This window comes from Coffea arabica, chromosome 1e (assembly GCF_036785885.1).
Source record: "Coffea arabica cultivar ET-39 chromosome 1e, Coffea Arabica ET-39 HiFi, whole genome shotgun sequence".
Classification (NCBI taxonomy): domain Eukaryota; kingdom Viridiplantae; phylum Streptophyta; class Magnoliopsida; order Gentianales; family Rubiaceae; genus Coffea; species Coffea arabica.
Genome location: NC_092311.1, coordinates 34,835,120 through 34,856,123, shown reverse-complemented (window position 1 = coordinate 34,856,123; position 21,004 = coordinate 34,835,120). Strand labels below are relative to the sequence as shown.

General features: G+C 39.4%; 1 long non-coding RNA gene across 1 annotated transcript; it reads left to right on the top strand.

Moving 5' to 3' along the window:
• The first annotated feature begins 202 nt into the window (after positions 1-202).
• LOC140009328 (uncharacterized) lies at positions 203-19,738 on the top strand. Its single transcript, XR_011816735.1, has 3 exons — positions 203-1,142; positions 18,689-18,766; positions 19,517-19,738. It is a non-coding gene; the product is annotated as an uncharacterized lncRNA (long non-coding RNA).
• Positions 19,739-21,004: the final 1,266 nt, after the last annotated feature.

The following is a 21,004-nucleotide window of genomic DNA, read 5'->3' as shown; positions in this document are numbered from 1 at the left end:
ATTAGGAATTAATATTTTTGTTTACTTAAATTGATTTTGAAAAACAAAAAATAAATAAATAAAAAGAAGATAGGTGAAGGCCATGCACAATAGCTAGGTGGAGTGCATACAAATGAGACAAATGTCTCTATTTTTCTTTTGACACCACAATATCTAGAGGATAGGTGGCTAGGACACTTGGAAGACCGGGAAAAAACAAACAAAAGAAAAAGGAAAAACAAGAAAAGAAGCTACGGGACAAGGGGAAAAGGAACCGAGAGAGAAGAGAGAGCTTTCGCCCCGGGGAGGAGAAAAAGAGCAAAAAAAAACTGAAGAAGGGAGCAAGAGAGGAGATTCTGGGAGAGAGAAAAACAAAAAAAAAAACTAAGTAAGAAAGGGAGGAAGGACGTGACTGGAAAGCAAGAAAGGGGAGAGGAAGCTGCGGGCTGGAGCAAAAGAAAAGAGCTGGTGAGGAGCTCTGGGAAGAAAGGAGGAAAAAGCAAGGAGAAAAGAAAAACAAAGAGCTACGGGCAGGGCTGGAAAAACAAGAAAGGAAAGAAACCAGGAGAGCTTGGAGAAATCTGGGAAAAGAGGGAAAAAAACAAGGAAAGAGCTGAGGGCAGGAGGAAGAAAAGGAAAAGAGCAAAAAGAAAGAAACAGGAGGAGAGAAACCAGAAAAGGAAGGAGAGGGTTTCGGGAGCAAGCAAGGGAAGAGAGGAAGAAAAGAAAAGAGAAAAGGAAGAAAGAAAGTGGGGGGGATCTGGGGGAGAACAGAGAACTTCAGACAAGAAACAGAAAGGGAAAAGAAAGAGAGTGAGAGAGGAAAAGAGAGGGACGATTGAGTAGAAGAAAAAGAGAAAAATCTGCTGCAAAAAAAATTCATCACCAGGCTGACAAACCAGCCTGCTTTCTTGGCAAATTCTGACCAATTTCTTAGCTTTTGAGTGAGCTCTTGATTTCTGCACCATCTTGGCAAGTAATAAAAGAACTTTCACTTAGGAATCTCCCCAAAAAAACATCTATAACCCTCCCAAATCGGGACCCAAAGTATTAGGTTCATCATCGCTGAATTTTTGCGGCAAAGTTCCATTTGCTTCATTTCAAGAGTCGGCACGCCGTTTCATGGAGATTTCACGTTGCTTTGATACCACAAACATTCTGAGGTAACCATTGCTTCTCCCTTTCTTGCTTTAACACTGTTTTCATGAGAATCCGAGTCCAAAAGGCATGAATCCTATGACATTTTGCTGCTGGTTTGGCTCCGTGATTGTTATCATGTTTTGCTGTCTTGATGTTTCCCTAGTTGCTGTTTTTTGTGTTGGTGCAATTTTGATTGTTGGGTTTTAGCGATAAACGGTGTAAGTTGCACATTTTGCTAGCTTGAGGTTTGATTGGCATGATTTATACGATTGGAATGAAACCCAGAAGATTGCGGAACTTTTGTTGCAGAAGATTTGCGTATTTGCTCATTGAATTTCTATGATTTTGCCGCTTAAAACCAAAGCTTTGATGTTAATTGAGAATTTAGTTGTGTTTAGCAAAGAAAAAATTGCACTATATAAACACAGAAAGTGGCAGAAAAAGGAAATCAGTGAAGAGGAAAGCTTCTTCGAAGCTTATGCATGGAAACTTTCCAAAATTGCATGTTGACCCCCAGATTTTGACTTAATTCTACTATGGCCCAAAAATTAAAAATTTAATCAATTTTATCCTTTTAAAATGTTATTTTCTTTGGTATATTCTAATATGATTTTTTGGATAGATTATTGGTGAATTTTAGGATGAAATTTGGAGGTTTAATAATTTTTGGTAGATTCATAGTTTTTTATTTGGATTTTGAAAAATAGTTTAGATTTGGGTAATATTTTTGTTTGGGGTTTGGTGAGAGGGTTTTGATTTATTTTTGTGAATTTTAGCATTTGGCTTTGATAGGCTTCATCTGTGAGGACTCGTAATTTATCTTATTTTCATTTAATTATTTTATCGATTTATTCACTTATTTATTGGTTTGCTCCAAAATAGTTATTTTCATGATTTATTACCCAAGTATTAGTTAGTTATACTATCGTTATAAAAATTCCTTAGAAATTTCGTTTTATCGCGCACAAATCGGAAGTATGCGTTTTGCGCGTGCGATTAATTGAGGGACTTTAGACCTTTATTTTTAGACTATTAAGAGTGAATAATAATAGTGTTAATGGAAGTGAATTAGAGGTTTAGTGCACAAGTGAAACAAACCCGAGAGGAAACGAGCACGAAACGCGCGCGTACACGCACTATTGGAGGGTTGACTTTCGAGCACTTAAACCTTTCACCTACCAAGCTTACTCAAGAAGCTTTTGCAGCTGCAACACTCTCTCTCTTTTCTCTCATTGTGGCCGAACAACACCAAGGAAAAGAAGGAGCAAAACTGATGAGAATATAAAGACCAAGGCCCATTCAAGCACATGGGGAATTGGAAGATTCAAGTGAAGACCAGTTGATTGCACGAATACTTGAGTTTAGTAGGATTATTTGATTTTCCTCGTTGATTTTGGTTATTTTTCGCTTTAGAAAGTGCGAAGCCCCCACTTCTCCCTAAGGCGAACCAAAGGGTATCCGCGGGACGCCTGCCCAACTCTCGCCAGGACTCACTACAATCCATCATTCAAAAGCCCGAAATACTTTAAGTAACTTCAATACATAATTAAAGTACTTCAAATATCTCACACTTACAATTATGTAGCTTTCCAAGCTTAAATACAACCCAACGGAAAAGGGGTACAATAGCCATCCGTTATAATATAACTTAAAATCTTCAAAAGAAAACAATCTAGTACTACTCACGAGTACCCTTGGTCTCGAACCCTGTAAAAGAAAACCACAACGTGGGATGAGCTACACAACCCAGCGAGGTTCCAAGACACTCTAACAATTCAAATAAATCAAGTAAGTTGGGCATATCATATGCGTGGTTCAAGGTTACACAATGGCATGTTATCATGGTTCAAGACATTGGCATGTATAGTTCACGAGTAATTGGAGCTTATTACCGGTGCGAGTAATTCAGCATATTACAGGTAGGGAGCATTAACATGAAACAGGTACCATGATATGAGTACATTGAACAGGTAACAGATATGGAGCATACCGCAGGCATGGCTCAGGATTTCATGTTGACATTTTAGCATGAAACAATTATCATGATACAAGGTAAACATATACTGTAGGATACGGTATTCCAGTGGAACTCTGTCGGTCATCTGCACCTTATGAGTTCCGGATCCCCTCAGTTTGACTGGCCATCACCTTATCCCTCCAGTGGTAATACTCGAGTATACCGAAACGGTGTCCCAAGGTTCCAACCTACCCGACCGAGCCCAGTCCTGGCTCGAGTAGGTTAGTAACCATGAGCAGGGCCCAGTTCAGCTTAAAGCTTACAACATGCACAGGTAACCAAGTAATTCGACAAAAGTTAAAATTCATCATTTGGGTAGGTCGAGTGAGATAAAGTACACACTCGCCTAACAATAATGGACAGCTTCATGTAACATGTGATTCATGATAATCAAGTAATCAAGTGGATACTTAGCACATAAGCACGTAAGCAATACAAGTTGATTTCATGGGAGCATGTAATTCACGGATATCGAATAGTCATGTAGATTGGAAATCATGTGAGCAAATAGTCAAGTAATCAGGTAGTAATGTTGGTTGGTAAACGGTTAACGGTTGACGGTTAACGGTTGAGTAGTGACGGTCAATTGACCGGCATTTGTCATATGAATAGGCCATCATTGGCCGTTATCCCATTTTTACCATGTGAGCGTCGAGGAGATTCACTCCAACGACGTATGCAACCATAGTATATCAAGTCATGTTATTGGAGCACTTCCAAGCATGAGTTATTCATTTCAAAAGAGAACGAGTGCGATAAAATACACACTCGACTCCATTTTTTCAAAACCAAGTAGGCTAGGCAAGCAATCTAACAAGTTAAACATGTATCGAGTTCATATGGTCATTTGATATGGTTAATCATTTAACCAATTCATGTAAATATGCAATGCAAGTACACATTCCTTAAATAGGCATGAGTATGGTAAATACTTAACACATAGTACTTAACACTTAATAATCATGAAATAAGCATATCCTAGACTTATTCAATTACGTATTCCTATATGGAACACTCACCTAGTCAAAACAAGCAAGTAGTTCTCAAACAAGCGTTTTAGGTGTCCGCTCCGAGATCCTCTTGAAGGTTCCCGCGAGTGCCTGAGCAAACAACCATCAACTATTATACACTATCACTTAGAACCCCTACCTATCAAAGAAGGTTGTACAATCTAAAGAGAATTCATGAATTGGGTCTTAATTATTCATAATCGAGGCTCAAGAGTGAAGTTTTAAACTCTAAAGAGAAAGACAAGCATTTTTCATGAAATCGAGTTCAAAATGTTCAATCGATATCGAGAAAAGAAGGCAAGTTTCAAAAATCTTATTTTCTAAGAATTTGACAAATTTCAGCTTTGGGTATCGATTTTAGAAAAATCATATCTTGCATTATATAGATCCAAAATTGGAAAACTTAATACCATTGGAAACCTCTTCAAAAGTTCTAAAAGTTCTTAGAATATACTATTCCATGATTCCAAATGGATGACATTCAAAAGTTGGCTCAAAGTTATTGCTTTAGAATACCAAGACAGTTTCAAGATTGGTTTTTGGGCAACTTTGAAAATTCGGTAAAATTCACACGTTGTAAATAAGCCTCCGAAATTTGTAACTCAATTAGAGTTACAATCAACGTTTAAAACAAAACAAGCGGAACGAGAAAGGGAGTTTTGAGCACCAAGATATGGTAGCTCAAATTTAGTGAAAATGTGAAACTGTTAAGTAAATTCCAGGTTTAATTCACAACTTTGGGACTTTAATTGAACTCCGAGATGGACTCAGAATGGAACCAAAATTAGTAGTATAATACTATCATATAAGGACTATTTCTATTCCAAATTTCATGGATAAATAAGCATGGGAAGTTGATTAACCAAAACACCAAAGTTTCAAAAATTCCAGGGCTGATCTGCCTTGTGAGTTCCGTTTTCCGTTTTCAAAACATTTAGCTTATAAAGTACCTCAAACACGGTCCATCAGCATAGAAAATGTCTAAGAGGCATTCAAAACAAAATTTGTGGGTGACTAACACCAAGAATTTCAAGTACAAGTCCCAAACCAAGATTAGTTAAAGATCAGTCCAAAATGAAGAAATTCATAACTGAGTCAGTTTCAAACTTTGGTCACAACTCACTCAATTAAACTTGGAATTGAGCATGGTTGGTGGCGTCGGAAAATAAATTCATAAAGCGGAATTTTATCAGAAGGAACCATTTTCAAAATCTATCCCCAAACAGCTCGTTTTTGAGCATCAAGATACAAGTCCTGTCCTGTCTCCTGGAGAGAAACGAAACAGGACAGTGATTTTCAATCGAATGGTGTGATTCACTCAAGTGGAACCAGAATGTGAAATTGGTACCAATGGAAATCTGGAAATGTCTAGTTTCCAATGCCACAAACGGCACTTAATTTTGACATCAGAGCAAAGAGTTATGGCCGATACAAAATGACTGCCTGGGCAATACGGGATTCATTTTCCAATTTTGCTAACTTTGGAAATCAACTCATTTGACCAATCAAACCTCAATATTTTTCAACGAAATTTTGTACACCATCTATACAACATATAAACATCATATACAAGCCATTAGATCCCCAAAATTCTGCAGGAATAGGTACGTTCAAAGTAGGGGCAGAATCGGAACTTTTACCCCATGCATCTCTTGAAGTTCATACTAATAATACACCATTAATCTACCATTTTGAGCACTAAACCAACATTAAATTCATCATCAATCATCACATCAGCCATCAAGACAAGGGTGGGAGTTCATAGAGCCCATCCATTTCATTTTACACCATAAACAAGCTACCCAAATGCAAATACTACCTTATACATGTAAGATGATCTTCATAAAGCAAGATTTAAGTGTTGGATTAACACCTACTTGATTAGATGATGAAGGCAGAAATTTTGGCCACTCTTTGCTCCAGAAAACCGTGGCTTTTCAGCTCTCTTTTGCAGCTCAAAATACTCCTCAAGTGTTAAGCTAAGGGTGGTTTAAGTTTGGTGTGAATCGGATGAAGATTGAGTAGGATTTGGTGAAGTAAACTTGGTCCTTTTCTATCTTGATGTTGCACGGCTGGAATGGAAGCAAAAGAGGCAGCAATTGAGGTAAGTATATGGAGGGTTTTAATCTAGTGTGATGCTCCCATGTGAAACTAAAATGTGTGGCTCTCATTGATTCAAAGGTCAACTCTTTTTCCCGCGTTTCGTGCTCGATTCCTCTCGAGTTTGTTTCACTAGTGCGCTAAACCTCTAATGCACTTATATTCATATAAATATTATTCACTCTCAATTGTCCCAAAATAAGGGTCTAACGTTCCTCAATTTAAATCGCGCGTGTGAAAACGCGTATCTCCAATATAAGCGCGATAACGCGAAACTTCCGAGAAATTCTTATATCGATAGTACTAATAACTATCACTTGAGTATTTAAACATTAAAATACCTAATTTAGGTCCATTGCACATGTATCTAATATTCCAAATTTATTGTACTCTCAATCGGTCAAGATTTCCAAAGACGTGTTTACTATTTTCACTAAACGAGCTCTCGAAAATTAATTTTTGAAACAAGTCACTTTAAAAATATAATGAAACTATATTTTCATGTAATTAGGTCTCAAGAGCTTAGAAAATAATATTCGGAATAAAAGACCAAATAAATAATTAAATAAGCTAGAAATAGGAGATTAAATATGTAAATTTTGCGAGTCCTCACAACCTCCCCTCGTTAAAAGAATTTCGTTCTCGAAATTCATACCTTCTGTAATCTCAAACAGCTCTGAACCGTGTAGTGTGTTCCTGTCATGCGTTCTTTCAGATGTCACTGTTCGGTTTCTCCTTCCATTAACTTGTCGAGGGACAGTTCCATTTCCTTGTCGTGGATACCTCATTGGACAGTCATGAACTTTATGGTTGGTACTCCCACATCCCATAGATTTTCGTCCCTTTAGCCAACAGTTTTCTTCAGTGTGATTCGTCCTTCCACAATATCCACAGGTCGGACGAGGTGTTGTGACCTGACTTGCTTGCGAGGTTTTCTTTGATCGTGCCTGTCCTACTGAAGTCCCTCGCGACATCGTCCCTTTTGGTTCCTTTATCATGAGTGGTGCAGGAAGTAACGGTCCTACTCCATCCACTTCTTTTCTAACTTTGGGTGGTGGTTCAATTTCTCTGGGTCTATTATCGGATGCATCTCTTTTCTTCGCTTGAAAGGCTCTCAGTTGAGATTTTGTGCTCTCTACCCTTTGCGCCTTCTCGAGAGCGTCACTAAATGTGTCAACCTGTGCTGCGGCAAGGGCATCTTGGATCTCTAAATCTAATCCTTGGATAAACCGTCTTATTCTCTTCCGTTCAGTAGCCACCAATTCTGGGGCATATGTAGATAACGTCGTAAAGCGTGTTTCATACTCAGCTACGCTCAAAGTTCCTTGACGAAGCTTTATAAAATCATCTTCTCTCTTTTCTTGGACAAGTGGAGGAAGAAATTTCTCATTAAATTCACGTACAAAGTTTATCCAAGTCCTTAGGGTTTGATCCCTTTCCCACTTGTTTCTTATAACATTCCATCATGCTCGGGCTGCTCCTTCAAGTTGAAATACAGCAAAGGTGACTTGTCTCTCCTCTGTGTAATCCAAGGCATCGAATATATTTCTTATATTCTCTAACCAATTCTCAGCCACCTCTGGATCAGGTCCTCCAGCAAACTTGGGCGGGAAAAATTTCTGAAACCGCTCTAAAGCTCGATCCTCCCCTATTTCTTGGTTTCCCCGTTGGTTTCCTTGTCCAACACCTTGACCTTGTTGAGCTACTAAGAGCTCTAGGATATCCGTCATGCGAGTTAAAACTTGTCCCATTTGGTCATTTCCTCTCCCAGCACTTAGCTCAGCATTTTGGTCAATATCAGATCCATTATCTACTCTTTCATTTCGGGGTTGTCTAGGTTGACGTCCCTTTCGTTGTCCTCTAGTTTCCATATTCACAGCTAGTCTATACACATACGTATAAATCTCACACTAAGCCATAGTCGAACTACACACATATGCTAGTAACAACCTTTAAAGGAAAAGAAATCACATATACAAATATCATTATCACTATGCAAGTAAACACAAACTAGAGTTCATTAAATCATAAAACAAGTTATGGCCAAGCAAAGTTCATGCCAAGTCATAGTCAATAACAAAAATAAACAAGTGATTATCACAAGTACATTCAACTCCAAGGCGCAAACTCTTAAGTTCTACTCCCATCGTCTCACTATGAAAGATCACAAGTAGAGATTCACTAGATTAATTGGAACTAGACGATTCTCGTTCCCTAACATGCTCGATTTCAATCCCAACACAAGGATCTTTTGGGTTACGATATTTTACATCTTCCACTCTTAATTATCGTACCATCTTAACCAAACAATTATTGGTTTCCTGTAACCATTCACATGAAATATCAATTCATTCATATTCCCCACAAATGGAGATATCAAGCCCTTAGGGTTGCTTTCCACTTTCAAGTACTCGGGTACAAGAATCCGAAATAGGGTAATTCACAACTCGAGCCGGCCGGTCCCAAGAGCAAATCACCACATTCGAGATTCCTACCCAACATACATATCAAATTCCCTCCAATTATCAAGATAAAAATTTTACAACCTATAATATTCATGATTCACAGCTTACATTTCTAGAAGGGCACTTAAGCCTTTACTCAATCACATAGTAAGGAACATAACACCACTTGGTCCTATCTTGCTCCTTTGTAGAGACCACGCGAAGTGGCTCTAAATTTCATCGCTACAAGCAATCATTTAACTTTCAAAACAGTCCCACAATCCGGCATCCTAAACATTGAAGCCTAGGATACTCTACAAAGATCTGAAACCTAAGCTCTGATACCAACTGTGACAGTTCTCAGGGTCACATCACGGGGTACCTATCAGCTTGCCACCCGCACGCGGGCATCCCCTACGGAGAGTTTCGCTTCGTGACTCTTCACGAACGAGAGGCTCGGGGCTTTTCCAGACGAAGGACTTAAAGTCCCAACTGTCGGCATATGGCTCTGATACCAACTGTGACGCCCCCACTTCTCCCTAAGGCGAACCAAAGGGTATCAGCGGGACGCCTGCCCAACTCTCGCCAGGACTCACTACAATCCATCATTCAAAAGCCCGAAATACTTTAAGTAACTTCAATACATAATTAAAGTACTTCAAATATCTCACACTTACAATTATGTAGCTTTCCAAGCTTAAATACAACCCAACGGAAAAGGGGTACAATAGCCATCCGTTATAATATAACTTAAAATCTTCAAAAGAAAACAATCTAGTACTACTCACGAGTATCCTTGGTCTCGAACCCTGTAAAAGAAAACCACAACGTGGGATGAGCTACACAGCCCAACGAGGTTCCAAGACACTCTAACAATTCAAATAAATCAAGTAAGTTGGGCATATCATATGCGTGGTTCAAGGTTACACAATGGCATGTTATCATGGTTCAAGACATTGGCATGTATAGTTCACGAGTAATTGGAGCTTATTACCGGTGCGAGTAATTCAGCATATTACAGGTAGGGAGCATTAACATGAAACAGGTACCATGATATGAGTACATTGAACAGGTAACAAATATGGAGCATACCGCAGGCATGGCTCAGGATTTCATGTTGACATTTTAGCATGAAACAATTATCATGATACAAGGTAAACATATACTGTAGGATACGGTATTCCAGTGGAACTCTGTCGGTCATCTGCACCTTATGAGTTCCGGATCCCCTCAGTTTGACTGGCCATCACCTTATCCCTCCAGTGGTAATACTCGAGTATACCGAAACGGTGTCCCAAGGTTCCAACCTACCCGACCGACCCCAGTCCTGGCTCGAGTAGGTTAGTAACCATGAGCAGGGCCCAGTTCAGCTTAAAGCTTACAACATGCACAGGTAACCAAGTAATTCGACAAAAGGTAAAATTCATCATTTGGGTAGGTCGAGTGAGATAAAGTACACACTCGCCTAACAATAATGGACAGCTTCATGTAACATGTGATTCATGATAATCAAGTAATCAAGTGGATACTTAGCACATAAGCACGTAAGCAATACAAGTTGATTTCATGGGAGCATGTAATTCACGGATATCGAATAGTCATGTAGATTGGAAATCATGTGAGCAAATAGTCAAGTAATCAGGTAGTAATGTTGGTTGGTAAACGGTTAACGGTTGACGGTTAACGGTTGACGGTTAACGGTTGAGTAGTGACGGTCAATTGACCGGCATTTGTCATATGAATAGGCCATCATTGGCCGTTATCCCATGTTTACCATGTGAGCGTCGAGGAGATTCACTCCAACGACGTATGCAACCATAGTATACCAAGTCATGTTATTGGAGCACTTCCAAGCATGAGTTATTCATTTCAAAAGAGAACGAGTGCGATAAAATACACACTCGACTCCATTTTTTCAAAACCAAGTAGGCTAGGCAAGCAATCTAACAAGTTAAACATGTATCGAGTTCATATGGTCATTTGATATGGTTAATCATTTAACCAATTCATGTAAATATGCAATGCAAGTACACATTCCTTAAATAGGCATGAGTATGGTAAATACTTAACACATAGTACTTAACACTTAATAATCATGAAATAAGCATATCCTAGACTTATTCAATTACGTATTCCTATATGGAACACTCACCTAGTCAAAACAAGCAAGTAGTTCTCAAACAAGCGTTTTAGGTGTCCGCTCCGAGATCCTCTTGAAGGTTCCCGCGAGTGCCTGAGCAAACAACCATCAACTATTATACACTATCACTTAGAACCCCTACTTATCAAAGAAGGTTGTACAATCTAAAGAGAATTCATGAATTGGGTCTTAATTATTCATAATCGAGGCTCAAGAGTGAAGTTTTAAACTCTAAAGAGAAAGACTAGCATTTTTCCTGAAATCGAGTTCAAAATGTTCAATCGATATCGAGAAAAGAAGGCAAGTTTCAAAAATCTTATTTTCTAAGAATTTGACAAATTTCAGCTTTGGGTATCGATTTTAGAAAAATCATATCTTGCATTATATAGATCCAAAATTGGAAAACTTAATACCATTGAAAACTTCTTCAAAAGTTCTAAAAGTTCTTAGAATATACTTTTCCATGATTCCAAATGGATGACATTCAAAAGTTGGCTCAAAGTTATTGCTTTAGAATACCAAGACAGTTTCAAGATTGGTTTTTGGGCAACTTTGAAAATTCGGTAAAATTCGCACGTTGTAAATCAGCCTCCGAAATTTGTAACTCAATTAGAGTTACAATCAACGTTTAAAACAAAACAAGCGGAATGAGAAACGGAGTTTTGAGCACCAAGATTTGGTAGCTCAAAGTTAGTGAAAATGTGAAACTGTTAAGTAAATTCCAGGTTTAATTCACAACTTTGGGACTTTGATTGAACACCGAGATGGACTCAGAATGGAACCAAAATTAGCTGTATAATACTTTCATATAAGGACTATTTCTATGCCAAATTTCATGGATAAATAAGCATGGGAAGTTGATTAACCAAAACACCAAAGTTTCAAAAATTCCAAGGCAGATCTGCCTTGTGAGTTCCGTTTTCCGTTTTCAAAACATTTAGCTTATAAAGTACCTCAAACACGGTCCATCAGCATAGAAAATGTCTAAGAGGCATTCAAAACAAAATTTGTGGGTGACTAACACCAAGAATTTCAAGTACAAGTTCCAAACCAAGATTAGTTAAAGATCAGTCCAAAATGAAGAAATTCATAACTGAGTCAGTTTCAAACTTTGGTCACAACTCACTCAATTAAACTTGGAATTGAGCATGGTTGGTGGCGTCGGAAAATAAATTCATAAAGCTGAATTTTATCAGAAGGAACCATTTTCAAATTCTATCCACAAACAGCTCGTTTTTGAGCATCAAGATACAAGTCCTGTCCTGTCTCCTGGAGAGAAACGAAACAGGACAGTGATTTTCAATCGAATGGTGTGATTCACTCAAGTGGAACCAGAACGTGAAATTGGTACCAATGGAAAGCTGGAAATGTCTAGTTTCCAATGCCACAAACGGCACTTAATTTCGACATCAGAGCAAAGAGTTATGGCCGATACAAAATGACTGCCTGGGTACTGTTCACCGATACTGTTCATAGTTACTGTTCATCAGAATACAAATCTGTCCAGCCTTGTTGTTTGTGTTATCCAATTTGTTTACTTGGTTTTCAAATCTGGATTTTGGCAAAACTTGTTGGAATTTTGTGAATCTTGAAGAGAATTTACAATAATCTTGAGGTTCTTGCATTCTTGATCACAATCTTGAAATTTCTGAAGTTCCTGACAACTTCCTTGAAAGTTCTTGAAAGATCTTGGAGTTATTGGTAGTTATTATTTGTGGACTTCCTTGTTTTGTGTCGTGGTTGATAGTTGTAGTCAAGAAAAAAAAATAGAAAACAAAAACGAAAAGAAAAAGAAAGAAAAGAGGAATCGGTTGGCAAGAAAAAAAAAAGGAAAGTAAAGAAAGTGGCAACCGAATTGTTTTGAATAGGGAACCAAATCTGATTTGTACAATCTTTCTTGGAGTAGAATTTGGAAGTTACCAAAAGTTGTTTCAAGAAGATTACCAAAAGTTGTTTCAAGAAGGTTACCAAAAGTTGTTTCAAGAAAATTACCAAAAGTTGTTTTAAGAAGGTTACCAAAAGTTGTTCAAGAGGAAAAGGATTTTCAAAGGGTTTCCAAAAACTAACTTGTTTCCAAAATCAATTAGGAAACTAAGTAAAGCACTTGGATAACTCTTTGTACTCACTTAGACACTCTCTCTCCTACCTTTTTAGGAAACTTTCCCAAACTCTCTCATCCATTTTTTTTGGAAACTTTCCTAAATTCTCTCATCCATTTTTTTAGGAAACTTTCCTAAATTCACTCATCCATTTTTTAGGAAACTTTCCTAAACTCTCTCATCCATTTCTTTTGGAAACTTTCCTAAAGTCTCCCATCTATTTTTAGGAAACTTTCCTAAATTCTCTCATGCATTTTTAGGACCTTTCCTATATTCTCTCATCCACTTTAGGAAACTCTCCTATATTCTCTCATCTACTTTAGGAAACTCTCCTATATTCTCTTCCTAGATTTTAGGAACACTCTCCTACACTTTCTCCTATATTTTCTCCTAGTTTTTAGGAACACTTCCCTACACTTTCTCCTACATCTCCGTAATTACTCTTGAGGAAGAAGTTGGTGACAATTATTTGGGCTTGAGCAGCATTTCTCAAACTACCTAACCCAACAGGTAAAAGTTTTTGGTAAGTCCATTGGAGTGCTTGGAGTGACATATACGAGGGTGAGTGATACACTAAGGGAGTGAGTGAGGCAGTTTCTACTAACTGTTTGTTGAGCCTTGCAGGTACTCTATAAACATGTCTCAAACTCATGCGACAAGTGACCCTTATGACATGAAACATGTTCTTGAAGCATTAACAGGCGCCATTGATCGCATGGCTCAGAGAATTGATACACTGGAGGATAAGGTGGAGCAATCAACCCTAGGCAAGAATGCCTCCAAGAGACAACCATACGTGGAGGAGTTAGGTGATTCGAACAATGAGGAGGACATGGCAGATGGAAACCGATTCCGGAATTATAAACGCATCCCTAATCAAGGGGATGATGAACTAAAGGGAATCAAGCTCAAAATTCCTACCTTTCCAGGCAAGTCGGACCCTGAAGCATATTTGGAATGGGAGAGGAAGATTGAGATGCTTTTTGACTGCAACCACTACTCAGAGTCCCAAAAAGTGAAGTTGGCAACCATTGAGTTCACTGAATACGCAGCCGTTTGGTGGGATCAGATTCGCACCAGACAAAAGAGACATGAAGAACCACTCATTCGCACTTGGGAAGAACTCAAAAGGATCCTGAGGAAGCGCTTCATACCAGCGTATTACCACAAGGATTTGCACCATAAATTGTAAACTCTCACCCAAGGTAGTATGACGGTTGAGGATTACTTCAAGGAGATGGAGATGGCCATGCTGCGGGCTGATGTTCGGGAGGATATAGAAGCAACCATGGCACGTTTCTTGAGAGGACTACACGCTGAAATTGCAGATGTTGTGGAGCTCCAACATTACCTTGACATGGATGAATTATTGGACAAAGCTATCAAGGTGGAAAGGAGGCTCAAGAGGAGGGGTATCCCCCACCAAAGCTCCAACGCCCAATCTGAAAATTGGAGAACTCCGCAGTATAAAGGCGAGATTACCCACACGAGCGAGCAAAAGTCCGCTAAGGCAAGTGGAGTTTCGAATGAAGCATGGGTGCCTGGTTCGTCATCTTCAACACCGACCCAAAGAGCCGAATTTAAGGCTGATCTAGGGGCATCTAAACCTAGAAACCGCGACACTAAGTGCTTTAAGTGTCAAGATTTCTGTCACATCGCGTCCCAATGCCCAAACCGAAGGACCATGCTCATGCTTCCAAGTGGTGAAGTGCTAACGGATGAGGAGGATGAGTATGAAGGCATGCCACCATTGGTTGAGGAAGAAGAGATAATTGCCCTTGACCAACCAGTTGGACTAGGCCTTGTTACAAGGTTGGCATTGAGTGCTCAACGCACAAATGAAGAAGAGCAGCGTACCAACATCTTTTATACCCGATGTCTAGTTAACGGGAAAGTGTGTAGCTTGATTATCGACAGAGGAAGTTGTACCAATGTCGCCAGTGCCTTATTTGTCAAGAAGTTACACCTACCTGTCCAAGATCACCCTACACCATATAAGCTTCAATGGTTTAGTGATTGCGGCGAAGTGCGAGTGTCCAAGCAGGTTTCTGTGAAGTTTAACATTGGGAGATATGAGGATGAGTTAGTGTGTGACGTGGTTCCTATGCAAGCTGCCCATCTTATTCTTGGAAGACCTTGGCAATTTGATAGCGAGGTTACTTATGAAGGTCATTCCAACAAATACTCGTTCATGCATAAAGGGATAAGGATCATACTTGTTCCACTCTCACCTACACAAGTTCGAGAGGACCAAAATATTTTACAGAGGGAATGGGAGTTGGATCGATTAGAAGGCAAGGAAAAGAAAGGGCGAACATTGATCCTGCTCGCTAAGCCTGAGGACAACATCGGGCACTGGGAGCTGGATCGTTCCACCTTGGTGGTGTTTAACGTGTTTTCATTGGTGCAGGTTGTTCGTGGTCAGATATCCTTCATCTTGCAGTGTGCAATACCCGCAACCATAGAGATCTGCGAAGAGAGTGCTGGTCAAGTAATTCCAACCAACACTAGTCGAGTTACATTGGCCTTTGATGCAATGTTTGCACGTCTTGATGCGTACAACTCGCAGCCCAACCAAACCTTGGTTCACCGGACGTCCGCTCACGATCCACCCATAGGGTTGAGACGTCGCTTGTGTGACCATTGTCATGGAAATCTTGCTGTCCGCAACATGTATCTACCACCACCACGAGTTGTCCTTGTTCCACACAAGGATGTCATGATCATTCTTCGCTTAAGAAGGCGACATGCAGGCTGTTTGGTGACTATACACATGCTCTCATCACTTTTGTTTTGTAAGAGAGTCATGATTTGGGGACAAATCGCTTTTAAGAGGAGGGGAATGATGAGAATATAAAGACCAAGGCCCATTCAAGCACATGGGGAATTGGAAGATTCAAGTGAAGACCAGTTGATTGCACGAATACTTGAGTTTAGTAGGATTATTTGATTTTCCTCGTTGATTTTGGTTATTTCTCGCTTTAGAAAGTCTAGGTAATTAAGCTAGTTTAATTGCGGCCCATTTGTTAGTAAGTGAGGCCCAAAATCTTCCTAAGTATTGTATGTTGATGAGAATATAAAGACCAAGGCCCATTCAAGCACATAGGGAATTGGAAGATTCAAGTGAAGACCAGTTGATTGCACGAATACTTGAGTTTAGTAGGATTATTTGATTTCCTCGTTGATTTTGGTTATTTCTCGCTTTAGAAAGTCTAGGTAATTAAGCTAGTTTAATTGCGGCCCATTTGTTAGTAAGTGAGGCCCAAAATCTTCCTAAGTATTGTATGTTGATGAGAATATAAAGACCAAGGCCCATTCAAGCACATGGGGAATTGGAAGATTCAAGTGAAGACCAGTTGATTGCACGAATACTTGAGTTTAGTAGGATTATTTGATTTTCCTCGTTGATTTTGGTTATTTCTCGCTTTAGAAAGTCTAGGTAATTAAGCTAGTTTAATTGCGGCCCATTTGTTAGTAAGTGAGGCCCAAAATCTTCCTAAGTATGTAGGGTAGTTTGGTCAATTTTTGGATTAGGGTTAATGCTTGTAAGGGCTATAAATAGCCCTACTTCCTCTTTGTTTTGGGATCAGTTTTTGGCTATTAAATACAATTAGTGAGTTTTCACTTTCTCTTTGGCAAGAGAGTTTCCTTTGAATACTTGAGAATCTTCTCAAGTTATTCACCCGAACTTATCAATCGAGTATCTCCTTGATTGTGGCGTTCTACGACCTCCAATTTGGTTCGTTAATTCGAGTAGTTACGGGTTGAGATAATATCAAAATTGTTCGTGACTTCTAGGGATTAGTTGGGTCAAATTTCCGCTGCCTAAGCCATGGTGTTTTGGTTGTCTAGATCGGGGTTTCACATCAAAAACCTTCATCATTTCACCTCACTTTCTTGAACCAAATCACTTCAAATTTCTACCACAAACTCAAAACCACTTGGAGATCATCTTGGACTAGGATGAGAGCTTCATCCTCATGGTTTCTTGGAGCTCAAAGGACCAAAACTTTCCGAGTTCATCATCTAAGAAGGTAGTTAATCATCCAACTCTTGAATCTTAGCTTTTGTAAGTTAGATTGCACTTAGAAACTTGTAGCTTCATGTGGGTAGCTTTGGATTGTTGAAAATCATGTGAGTGGGCTCTATGAAATCCCACAATGGACTTGTTGGACTGATGTGATGATTTTGAATGTTATTTATGTTCATTAAGTGTTAATCTAGTGGATTTAAGTTGAAAGAGTAGAAAGAAACTCAAAGGAAGAAGGGCCGGTTCTGCCCTGTTCTTGCCGCACCTTTTGGTGTGATTTTTTGTGGTCAAATTATCTTGATTTTGATGTAGATATGTTGTATGAAAAGTTTCCACCAAAAATCACTTGATTTGGTTGGGTAAATGTTTGAATTTCGAAATTTCTTCATGGCTGGAAAACATGTCCAGAGTTACTCTGGCAGCGAACTTTAAACGATCATAACTCTTTGCTCCAATGTCAAAATCGAGTTCCATTTGCGGTATTAGAAACTAGATACTTCCAGTTTTCTAATGGTATAAAATGCATCCCCTGATTCAACTTGAGTGAACCGTACCAGCCTTTCAAAGTTAACTGTCCTGTTTCACTGCTGTGTTAGAAAACTTGTTATGTGCTGTGACTTGTTGCTCGAATATGAGCTAGTTATGGACAGAATTTCAAAATTATTTCTTCTGAGAAATTGTAGCCTTATGAATGTAGTTTCCAACGCCACTAACCACGCCCAATTCCAAGTTGAATTGAGTGAGTTGTGGCTGAATTATAGAACTGCATCAGTGATTGCTTATTTCGAATTGGGACTTGTTATTTTGAAACTTTTGGTGTCAATCACCTACCAAATGTATTTGGCTACCGGATTTGAGTCAATTTCATTGGCCAAAAGTCAGAAAAAAAGGAAAACGGAAGTACAAGGCAGGTTTGTCTTGGAAATTCTTGGAACTTTAGTGGCTTTGTTAACTGACCTTCCGTACGAATTTTTGTATGAAATTTGACAGAGGAATAGCCCTTATATGGTAGGGTAATACTATCAAATTTGATCCCATTCCAAGTCCATTTCGAGGCCCAACCGAAGTCTCAAAATTTATGTTTCAAATCTAGAAAATCCTTGTTCAGTGAGGAATTTTCAGCAACTTTGAGCTGCTATATCCTGGCGCTCAAAACTCTGTTTCTTGTTCCGTTTGTTGTGTTGTAAACATTGATTGTAACTCTAATTGAGTTTCAAATTTGAGAGGCTAGTTCATATTCTGTGAATTTTTCCGAATTTTCAAAATTTGTCAAAAACCAACCCCGAATCTGTCCGGGGAGCCCAAATCAGCAACTTGAGGCCAAAATTTGAATGTCTTCCATTTTGAATCATGGAAAAATGTCTTCTAGGAACTTTTAGTACTTCAGAACTAGTTTCCAACGGTACTAAGTTTTCCAATTTTGGACGTACAGAGAGTGAGATACGATTTTTCAAAGATTGCTTGTCAAATCTGAAATTTCCGAACTTAAAGGAAATTGAGTTTTTAGAACTCTCCATTTTCTTTCGATATCGTTTGACCATTTTACACTTGATTTCAAAGATGAAAATCAGATTTTTCTTGTGTTTTTAAACCCCACTTTTGAGTCTCGATTTACGAGTAATTAAGGCTCATTCTCATGATATCTTCTTAAATTGTACATGAGTGCAATCTTTCTCGATAAGTAGGGGTTTTCAGTGATAGTGTGTAATAGTTTATTATTATTGCTCAGGCACTCAAGAGGACCTTCAAGAGGATCTCACAGGAGACGCCTAAACAACCGCTTGTGCTTTACTTCTTGAATTACTTGGTGAGTGTCAAGTGTATGCAAACTTGATACATGTTTAACTGTTATTAATGATTGGAGATTTTGAAAATGGAGTCGAGTGTGTACTTTACCGCACTCGTTCTCATTTGAATGAATCGTGATTGAATTGATTGAAATGAAATGAATGGAATAAAATGTATTGAATGGATTGAATGAAATGAACGATTGAATGATATTGAATGATTGAATGAAATGAAATGGTATGCTATGACTGCAAACGTCGTTGGAGTGAATCTACTCGATTCATAAATGTTAAATAGGAGACGCCCAAACCCATAGGCCGACCTTGGGACTCGAGCCGACATGGGATTGGTCGGGAACTTTGGTGAGCCATGGGAATGAAATGATAAGTTTGATCTATTGGAGAGATCTTGCTTGGCCAACTCATGCAGTAGCGCCTTTATCGACATTCGGGCCCGGTGGGGGGGGGGGTTGTAAGGTGGAAGGACTTGTGAAGTAAAGTGGAGTCTATGGATTGGAAATACCGATCCGGTTGATGGAGAGTCATCACGGGAAAGTATACGATTGAGATCTGGCAAAGCAAGTGAAACTTAGTTCCTGAGAGCTACCATATCCTTGAATTGTTTCTGTTATATATCACTTGAATTGTTAATTACTCGAATATTATCGTTTTCTTGTTATTTGGGATTATTATTTGGACAACGTGCTTGCATGTGTGTTTCTTGGCCCCACAAGCAATTGCTCGCCCCGTAGATTTGTTTTCCTTAACAGGAACGGCCTTGGAGTGAAACTCGAAGAAACCCTTGGGATGTACTTTTGTATTCGGGTTTCAAATGTAATCGACTAGACCTTTGGCAGTTATATATTTTGGAAACTTGATGTATTTTGGAACTCGTGGTGTAAGACGGGATATTTGGTTATGGAAGCGACTTTTCTTTATTAGACTTGTATGAACGGTTATGTATCGTTAAACTTGAATCGAATTGTCTTGAGTCCTGGCGAGAGTTGGGCAGGCTTCCCGCGGATACCCTTTGGTTCGCCTTAGGGAGAAGTGGGAGCGTCACAGTTGGTATCAGAGCGCTTGGTTAGAGATCTATTTGGGAGATATACTAGAAACCTTACCCTTAAAATTTGAGATAGGATGACTTAGTCATACTTTAAGTGATATCTGAGCGAGCTAGTGACTAAGTTTCTAATCCGAAAAGTGTGGTTGTTTTACAGGGATGGAGAATGGGAACGGGACCCTTGCAACTAATGGGAATGACCATGCTAATGGCCATGTAGAGCCTCCTAGGCCTAATTACTACCGAGCTCTAGGTGGGGGAGCACGTGTGCGTTCTTCGCCCTCTACTAGGTATTCTCGATGTTCGTGTAGGTTGACGTTTGCCTACCCGAACCACCTTGTACTAGCTCTGGACGACGAGCGTCGTCAGTTAGTGAACACCAACCGAGATTTACTTGAGGAGGTGGAGGAGTAGAGACAGATGGTTAGTGCTCAGGGTGAGAGAATCGCTGAGCTTGAGGAGGTATTAGCTGGCAAGGTAGCTACGGCTAAGGTCACTTGCAAGGAGCTTCAGAGGACTAGGGCTCGACTTACTAGGTTAGGTGAGGAGGTCCGAGATCGAATTTCTGGGATCCTAGCGGATACTGGTAGGTTGATTGATGAGGTGATGGACATTATCCAGAGTCCAGATCAGGAGGAAGATCCGGAGAAGGATCCTGAGGAGGAGATTCCACCTGGTAGCCCTACTGTGGACTAGACCCAGAGTGATTGACCCTTTTGGCCCTTTTGACTGATATAGTTAGAATTAGTTGGGGTGATGCTAGTGCTGAGGCTATTGTATTTTGTATGACTGTGTGGCCTACTTTTGAGGCACTTGACTTTACTTTAGTCGTATGTGACTAAAAATACTTTTGTGTCACCTATGTGCTATATTTTTGTACTCCTTCATGACTTGCTAATTGTATGGATCTTGACATGATAATGAATGTAAATTATTGCTATTTTTAATGTTTTTGTGATTGGTCCTTGTTTTAAGTATTTTCCCCGCGTAATTGATTCATTTCTTGCATTAGGCACAACTAGGATAATAGAAGGACGAAGGAGTGGTCGAAACCTTGGGCGAGGGACTAGACAGGCCCAACCTCATGGGGATGACCAGGGATCGGCAACTGGACCGACCCAAGGACAAGGGAACATAGAGGGTAACCAAGTGGCTACTGCCATTAATAGAATGATTGATATTCTCGAACGGTTAG